At 42.2% G+C, this 8,725-nt stretch overlaps 1 long non-coding RNA gene across 1 annotated transcript; it reads left to right on the forward strand.

Moving 5' to 3' along the window:
- The first annotated feature begins 714 nt into the window (after positions 1-714).
- Positions 715-4,275, forward strand: LOC139706219 (uncharacterized). Its single transcript, XR_011707855.1, has 3 exons — positions 715-1,524; positions 1,647-1,902; positions 3,810-4,275. It is a non-coding gene; the product is annotated as an uncharacterized lncRNA (long non-coding RNA).
- The last annotated feature ends 4,450 nt before the right edge of the window (positions 4,276-8,725 follow it).

Here is an 8,725-nt window from a genome sequence, read left to right on the forward strand (position 1 = left end):
AAGGTTTTTCTGCAGAATGCAGAGAATTATACTGAAGCCCACTGCAAAAGGACTGTCATCTGTGTACTTGTCATGATTCAGGACAAGAGAACCTCACCGGACCAGGCAGGCATTTACCTAACAAGTTGTATTTGAGTAAAATGGAGTCTGGTGAATTTGTTTCTGAAATGTATTTTTAATAGCTTTATATGACTTTTGTTGACTTTCCTACCATATACATTATACTGTTGGAATTCGATTAGGTTGGAATTCAATCAAATATTTGCTGGAAGGAAGATAGAGTGTTAGAGAAGAAGGTGGAAGACTGGCTTTGATTTTGGAGGGGAAAATAAAGGAAGCTTAAACAAATTCCAAAGCAATATTGTGGGATATAGGTTTTTAAAGCACTACCAATTATGTGTGTTTATTTTATTTAATTCTCAAAAAGACTTTATAATTCCATAGAAGAATATAATAAAAAGATAGTACCTTCAATATCTTTGAAATACCAAATGGACCTTTATAATTTATATATACCATTCCTTGGAAGTTTTCATAATAAACTCCTAAATCATACCTCATTCTTTCCTACAAAATATTCAGAATCTCACAGAGCTGGGACAGGAGACAAGTATACCTTTATTTTTTAAATTAAGGTCTGGGAATATAGGTTAGTGGTATAAACTTGCGTAGCATGTGTGAGGACCTAAGTTTGATCCCCAGCACCACAAAAAAAAAAAAAAAAAAAAAGGAAAAGAAAAGAAAAAATTCTGAGGCAGTAAATAAAAACTAGTAGTTTTCCAATATTGCAGGAACTAATCAGTGACAACAGTCAGAACACTATGCTCCTCTCTCAAATACTTTATAAAACTTATTCTCACGTTTTAATACCACCAGTGTGTTTAATAACACTGTTCTTTTTTTAATGTGTTTTCTCTGCCAGATTGTGCACTCCTCAAGAACAGAAACTGCCAACTCCATTCCATCGTTATTCTAGCTGTAGAACAGTGTTGAGTTTATGGCAGATGTTGGATGGATGGAAGGATGGTTAGAGGCACGATGCCCGCCATCAAGTGGGTGAATGGTTTACCTTCAAATGACCCATTTACCTAAGAACCTGCTAAGAACACGGGGAATATAGCATGCTGCCCTCAGCACTAACCTGCCAATTATCAATGTGTGGTCACCAGTCTTTGAGATACGATATGAACGTCCAATCTATACCCTTGGTGCTACCCAAGCCTTTCCCCAAAACATGTCTCAACACCAAGGGGAATAAAGTTATACCTCTTGAAACGAGGGGCAGCATAAAGTTAATGGCACCAAGGGGTACATAGTCTCAGAGTACTTCCAAGGTCTCATTTTAACTTAGGAATTTTATAAAGAACCTGACATTCCATTTCTGAAGATATCATCTTCATCTTTATACAAAAGATGTGTATTTATTTTATTTTCCAGATCATCTTGTTGTACAACGTACCCAGCCTGTGACGTGTAGGATCCCTGGCGCACCTCTGCATGTCCACAGGAGCTCCTGCAGCTCAGGTGAGCCACACAGTGCGTGAAAACTTCCTGTGGATACACTGACACTGTACCTGGGAAAGGGAATATTGGCCCCCATTAATAGGGAATTCTCTTACCTAATTTCGGTTTTTCACCCACCAAAGAACAACTCCATGATTGAGAATGGGGCAGAAGATAGAGGATTTGCTGATGGGAAGAAAGAAGAAAATCACCCAGAGCCACCTGAAAGTAAAGGTCCAGTCCAGTCAGCCTCCTCAATCAAGATACAGCGAGGAGGAGGAGGAGAAGGAGAGACAGAGACATTGGATAGGGAGGAAGAAACCACAGCCAGAAAGAGAGGAGCCCTTGCCAGGGCTGTTCAAGGCAGTGGAATGAAGGTGGCAATGACCGCAGGCACAGGTATGGACTACTCATGCATTCCTTCACCAAACTTTCATTGTCTGCTTCCTGTGGGCTAGACTGTGCTTAGTGAAGAAATTCAAAGAAAGTTCTTAGAAATTCAAAGACGGGTGATGAGCATTGGCAGTTCAGTGAGGATGGAGACCCATAAAATTAGCTCAGTGAGCTTTCTATAGATGGAAGCACAGGAATTAGCATGAGAGTAACCTTTAGCTCAGCACAGGGAGTGCAGGGGCGGCTTCCTGGGAGAAGTGGCACCTAAATTCAGTCTTCAAGACAAGTGCTTAAAAATAGGGGTCCAACGATGCTTGTCTTTGAACGTGTTACCTTCTGATCCCCAGCCCACAGTTGGGGCTACCTGATGCTTTAAATACTGAAGGTAATCAGCAAATGGGCTTAAATGCAGAAAAATAGAACCATACCTTAAAAAAAAAAAAATCTTTCTCCCCCTTCCTCCTCTCCTCTCCTCTCCAGTTAAAGAGTACACAAGATCATCATCATTTATTCTGATTTATGGGCTAAAAAATGGAAGATATTGTAGATAACAACATTCAATAATAGAAAAGTTTTAGACAAGTTGTTAGCTCTAATGTCCCATCTGGAAGAAATATATGTATAGAGTATGGGAATAAAATGCTCAGAATAACCCCTCACTACCTCTCTTAATAACAATTAGTAGGAGGGCCCGGCGCAGTGGCGCATGCCTGTAATCTCAGAGGCTTAGGAGGTTGAGGCAGGAGGATCCAGAGTTCAAAACAAGCCTCAGCAACTTAGTGAGGCCCTAAGCAATTTAGTGAGACTCTGTCTCTAAATAAAATATATATATTAAAAAAAAAAAGGACTGGGTATGTGGCTCAGTGATTAAGCACCCTGGGGTTCAATCCTTGGTACCAAAAAAGTCAATAAATAAAATAACAATTAGTAGAGTCATTCTCCTATTTATAAGTTGATTATTATTTTGCTTGAATATGTAAACCCATGAAGGAAGGTGCAAGCTAGCAGTTGTAAGGTATTCTGGCTGTTTTGCTCAGGATGTTTTTTTCCTTTGGTTAATGATCAAGTGCTTGCTATGTAATAATCAATGGTTAGCTAATTGGAAGCAAGAGAGAATGAAATGGGTATTACTCAGATAGTGTTTTTAATGAAAAGCATACACGTAATACTGTGGGGAAATATCACAAGAGATTTTATCTTTTTTTTTTATGTGTGTTTACCAAAGGATTCATTTAAGCCACTCATAAACTAAAATCCTAGTATGTGAATCCTTTCATTTTTTTAGACTCCTCCCAAGGGGTGAGCACTGAAAGATACCAGGAGGGTAGCCAAGCCTCTAGAGATGGCTGGGGCAACCAAACCTCCCTAAATGGAGCTGAAGGTCTGTCAATTCCCAAAGAGCAAGGAAATGGTAAGCAAATGACAGCAGTTGCCTAGAGAATTAGGGAATGAATAACAATGCTTTCTGGTAAATTAACCATATTACATTGTGCACAGGAAAGGAATGGGGGAAAAAAAACCCTGTTAAAAATTGAATAATAATTTGCCCACATCATTTATGTAAAATGCATAATTTTCCTACTTCAGTGGACTGTAGTTTGATTTAAGTTTGCAGCTCCAGGACTGTTCAGCAAAGCATAATTTTTGAGATAATTAGGAAGGGAAGAAATCAGACTGTAATCAGCAATCCTTCGTGAGCCACTTTACCTCCCTCCTCTTACCTGTGCATTTCAGAAAATATTTGTTTAGACATTCCTGAAGGTCTCTAAGTGAAAGTGCAAAACATTAATCATTGCCATTGCTATCACTAAACCATGACTTCACCGTGTTTGAGAGGAGGAAAGCAATGCTTCATTCTATTCAGTATTTTTTTTCTGCTCTGATTCAAATAAGTACTTGTTTTTGAATAATAGGGGGAAAATGGAAATGCAGCAAAGCTACACTTAAAACAGCGAGCGGAGAACAAAAGCAGCCTGCACACAGCCAAGGGAGACCTTGGAAGATCCACAGATAAAACAAAAAGCTGTGCGTGGCTGGGATTCTGTTTCAAAAAATCAAATGCAAAATGGAGAACTCGGTCCAACTGTAAAGGGTTTTGCAGTCTACGATCATCTGAAATAAAAAGGCATCATGTAATCTTCTTTGACAGTTGGAAGCTGCACTATGGCTATGAATTACGACATTTGCTCATGACGAATGTAGATTTTCCTGAACCAGACTGGTCAGAGGAGGAGGGGAATTCGCTGGTCTAGCAGATATCCTTCCCTTCCACGGGGCACACCTCCATTGGTCAGTGTCTGTGTCCCTCCCTCGCCTCCTTTTCCCATCCCCCACACCCCTGTACCCATTTCCATTAGAATCATAAAATTTTTACTTAGATATTCCTTTGTTTTCTTCATTCTCATCTCTCCTCAAAGGGTCATTATTTATTTATTAAAGCCAGTCCTTAGATTTCTACCTTTCAGTGCAAAATTGTAGCGGATCATCTGCCTCTCTGAGTAGTCATCCTTTGTTACTTTAATTCTGTCTCCTCTGTAACCTTGCTGGCCTGATAAGTCTGAACTTTGAACCCCATAAATCTCAACAATTCTTATCTCCTGAGTGCCCCTTCTGCTTGGGTTAAAAAAAAAAAAAAAAAAAAACTTCTCTGATCCTAATGCTCCTCCCCCCATTCCTTCCATGTCTCCCCCAACCCCTGCCATTGGTCTAAGATTGATCAGATAATAGTTTTGTGCCTCTACCTCCTGCCACTTGCTATAAATCACCTTTATGCAAATAGAGAAAGCAACCCTACCCCAAGACACTTTTCTGCCATCTGCCAGAAAACTGCTATAATAAATATGCAAAGGGATAATGACTAGAATGTGAATAATGCTCCCCTAGAATTGTGCAGTGCACAACTGGTACACCTATATGTGACAACCCTGTAGTTTGAAATCACTTGGACCATTCTGGAGCCCTGCATAAAAATCACAGCCACAACAAGTCAGTCTTGCCTTTTTATAACAGTTTGCAATATAAAAATTAAAATCTTTCAGTCATAATTAGAAATTGCTGAGGGGCAGTTGCTAGAAAAGATGGAGTCCCCAGGCAGCAGTACCTATAAGAATAAAAGACTTTTCCAGCATCTAGCCCAAGTTTGACTTGCTCTCTAGGCAAACAGCCCAAAAGACCACTCTGGGTTGATTTTTCAGGAAGCATCAAAGTTAGAAAGCTGTTAAGTCTGGATGCAGTGGGGGAGGTCTTGGCCTGTATTTAGGTCAACGATTAACCCTCTCTGGCTGCTTCCTTTCTTGTTGGTTGCCCCACTTATCCCCCTCCCTGTTTCCCATTCAGTACAACCTGCATATTCTTGTGATCTCTTACCACATAACAAACCACCCCAAAACTTAGTGGCAGGAGGAGAAGTAATCATTTATTTTGCTCCCATCTCCATAATGTGGGCAGGGCTCTTCGGGGACAGCTCGTCTCTACTCTGTGCAGCCTCAGCTAAAGCAGCTCAGATGTGGCTGGGGATTTGCTCTCTCAATGAATGGGGCCTATAGCTGCTGAGCCAGTGCTGGCTGTTGAGCAGGACTCAGCTGGGGCTGTTGGTGAGGACTTGGGATCCACATGGGTTCCCACATGGCTGCGGGGGCTTGTTCCCACAGATGAGCCCACAACAGACTCCTCAGCTGACTCCAAAAGCAGAGACAAGCTGCTCCCACCAAGCCCTGCCCAAATTTCAAATTTTTCAACAAAATGAATGATTGTGGTTTTAAGCCACTAAGATTTGGGATAGCTTGTTTTGCAGCCACCAATCACCAGAATATATATGCTAGATGTTGTATGAGTCCATCCCCATATCTTTCTAAGATGCCTCCCTGTACTTCAGCTAAAAACTACATTTCCCAGATGCCTTTACTATTAGGATCATGATTGTGAATTAGGCTACATCAATTAGACTTACTTGCACCAAGTGTGAAAGGCAGAAGTGAGACAATTTCTTGCCTCTCGTGGCTATTTCCTGCTGGGAAGCAAGGTCAAGAGCCAGTGATATCCTGTCTCCTACTTCACTGGGGTCAGGAGGCAGTTGCAGTTGCCGAGGTGACAGTAACTGAGCTTCACATTCCAACAGGGTGGCAAATGTGAGAGTAGCAGCAACACACACTATTGCTGGCCCTCTGACCTCTCTGGCCTCCTTTTGCAGTTACAAAGGTCAAATTGGTCCCCCTCCCTGTTTCCCATTCTGCCCAACCTGCACATTCTTGTGATCTCTTACCACATAACAAACCACCCCAAAACTTAGTGGCAGGAGGAGAAGTAGTCACTTATTTTGCTTTAAGGTCAACAGCTCCAAAGGCAGCTTCCTGGGTTCTACCTACCTCATGTGGCAGAGGTGGTAGCTTCCTGACAGATTGGTCTACCACTTCTTGGGTCATCCCAAGAGGCCTATTGAGCCATTCCATTGAGTCCTATCTTCTAGCCCTTCCAACAAGTTCATAATTCACAACAAATCCCTTTTTGCTTAAAAACCCTAGCGTGGGGCTGGGATTGTGGCCCAGGGGTAGAGTACTCGCCTAGCACGTTCGAGACCCTGAGTTCGATCCTTAGCACCACATAAAAACAAATAAATAAAATAAAGGTACTGTGTCCAACTACAACTAAAAAATAAATATTAAAAAAAAAACCCTAGAGTGATTTCTATTTCCTACACTGACCCCTGCAACTGATACCTAGGTTATCTCCAAAGCTTTGTCCCTTTTCAGTCTCTTTTTAGTGCTTCCTCTCATTTAATCATTCTTTCAACAAATATTTATGGAATATCTACTGTGTAATAGGCATTATGAGGAACCTGGAGAAATATCTATGAACAAAACAGACACAGCCCCACCCTCATGGGAAGAGACAGGACAAAGACCAGGAGTCAGCCAAAGACACCCGTAGGGCCCAGTTGGCACCAGCTTGTTTTAGTGTATCAAATTTTCTGTGAACACAGCCGTCCCTCTTAGGTTCTGTCTTGTCCGTAGCTGGCTTTGCCCAACACAGACCAACTTGAACCACTGCAGTAGACTGTATGCCCCTCAACGCTGAAAATACTAACTGCCTGGACCTTTGGAGAAAAAGTTTGCCAACTCCTCCTTTAGACAAATCAAACTCCAACTCATAGTCCTGTGGTCCCCCACATCTGATCAATTGTTCTGTCTACAGATTCTGCAGACACCCTAGTTCAAGCACCAAGCTCAGTGGCAAGGGCTTCAGGAGAATCTTCTCAGCTCATTGTCACAACCACCTCAGGGACCCACTATTATTATGCCGATTTTGCAGACAAGAAAATGGAGATTTAGAGAGATTTGTGATTAGGTGACCGGGTAGATGCTGATACCATTAATAAAGATTTTTTTTTTTTTTAAAGACCCAAAAAGAGGAAAAAAGTAGAGGCCAGTGGGTTCCTGGCACATGAGGCACCTGCAGACATCTGCAGAAGGGGGTCCCCACTGATTTCCTGCTGGATGTGGTGAGAAGGGAAGGATTCAATTCTAGATGGATTTTAGGTTCAAATCACATTTCTGTCACTTACTAGCTGAGTGAATTTGGGCAACTTACTTCACCTCTCCAAGCCTCTAAGCCTCAGTCAGTATCCTCATAAGGAAAATGGGCTCTTGTGAAAATCTAAAACAGAAAAATATGTTTATACATATGGTACCTAGCATGGTGCTTGATACACAATAGAAGTTGTATATATATTGATAACTTTCCCTTCCTCTTTAGTCTTATCCTTCCAGTAGGGGAGAAAATCTTCCACAATTATTCTTTGATTATGTCATTCTCTTCCTCAAAAAAAGAAAAGAAAAGAAATGTCTCCCACTGACCCCCACTACTGGAACGAGACCTGTGCATGGAAGATCTGCCTGGCTCATGCACCTTTCTTTACATTCCTCCAAACTCTATGTCCTGTATATAGGGTGAATCCAGCATATTTTACATGCAACACCTCCCTGCTCTGTGACCAGAAGAGCTGATATCCCAGGCTATAGGCCTAACCAGGGGAAGAGCTCCATTGGCCACTGGCTCTCCCTTGAGCAGGAACCAAGAATAAAGAGATTGTGGAATTGAAGCTTGCCTCCAGGTTACATTGAGTCAAGGCCAGAGCTGGCCCCATGGGGGAGCAGAGGATACAATCTGTAGAAATCAACAGTGGCTTGAGACCACGGACCATCAGAAAGAGTGACTGGAAACAGCTGCTCTCCCCATTCTCACATCTGCAGCAGGTCAATCATGCTGCCTTTTCTTTGAGATTCCTGAACCATTTCAGTACACCATCCTTTCACTTGAACTAATTCAAGGAAGTTTCATTCCACTATAGTCTGACTCCACAGTCTGGACAGCCTCATGGTCCTGTCACCTCCATCATTACCCCTTCCCTATACCCTGGCTCCACAAATGACCCACAACTGCTCACACATGCTCTGTCCTATTCCAGTCTTTCTGATGTTCCTTTGCTCTCTCTCCTTTTTTTGGGGTGGGGGAGGCCTGGGGGGAGTAACCAGGGATTGAACCCAGTGGCACTCAGCCACTGAGCCACATCCCCAGCCCTATTTTGTATTTTATTTAGAGACAGGGCCTCACAGAGTTTAGTGCCTTGCCATTGTTGAGGCTGGCTTTGAACTCTTGATCCCCCAGTCTCAGCCTCCTGAGCTGCTGGGATTATAGGCATGTGCCACTGAGCCCAGCTCTCTCCTTTTCTTAAGCTCATCCATCTTTCAAGACCCAATTTAAACATCGCATGATAGCTGCCTCCTCATTTGATGGCGTTCACGACACTACCCCATTATGGACATTAGTATGT

Source organism: Marmota flaviventris, chromosome 6, assembly GCF_047511675.1.
Source record: "Marmota flaviventris isolate mMarFla1 chromosome 6, mMarFla1.hap1, whole genome shotgun sequence".
In the NCBI taxonomy this organism is placed as follows: Eukaryota; Metazoa; Chordata; class Mammalia; order Rodentia; family Sciuridae; genus Marmota; species Marmota flaviventris.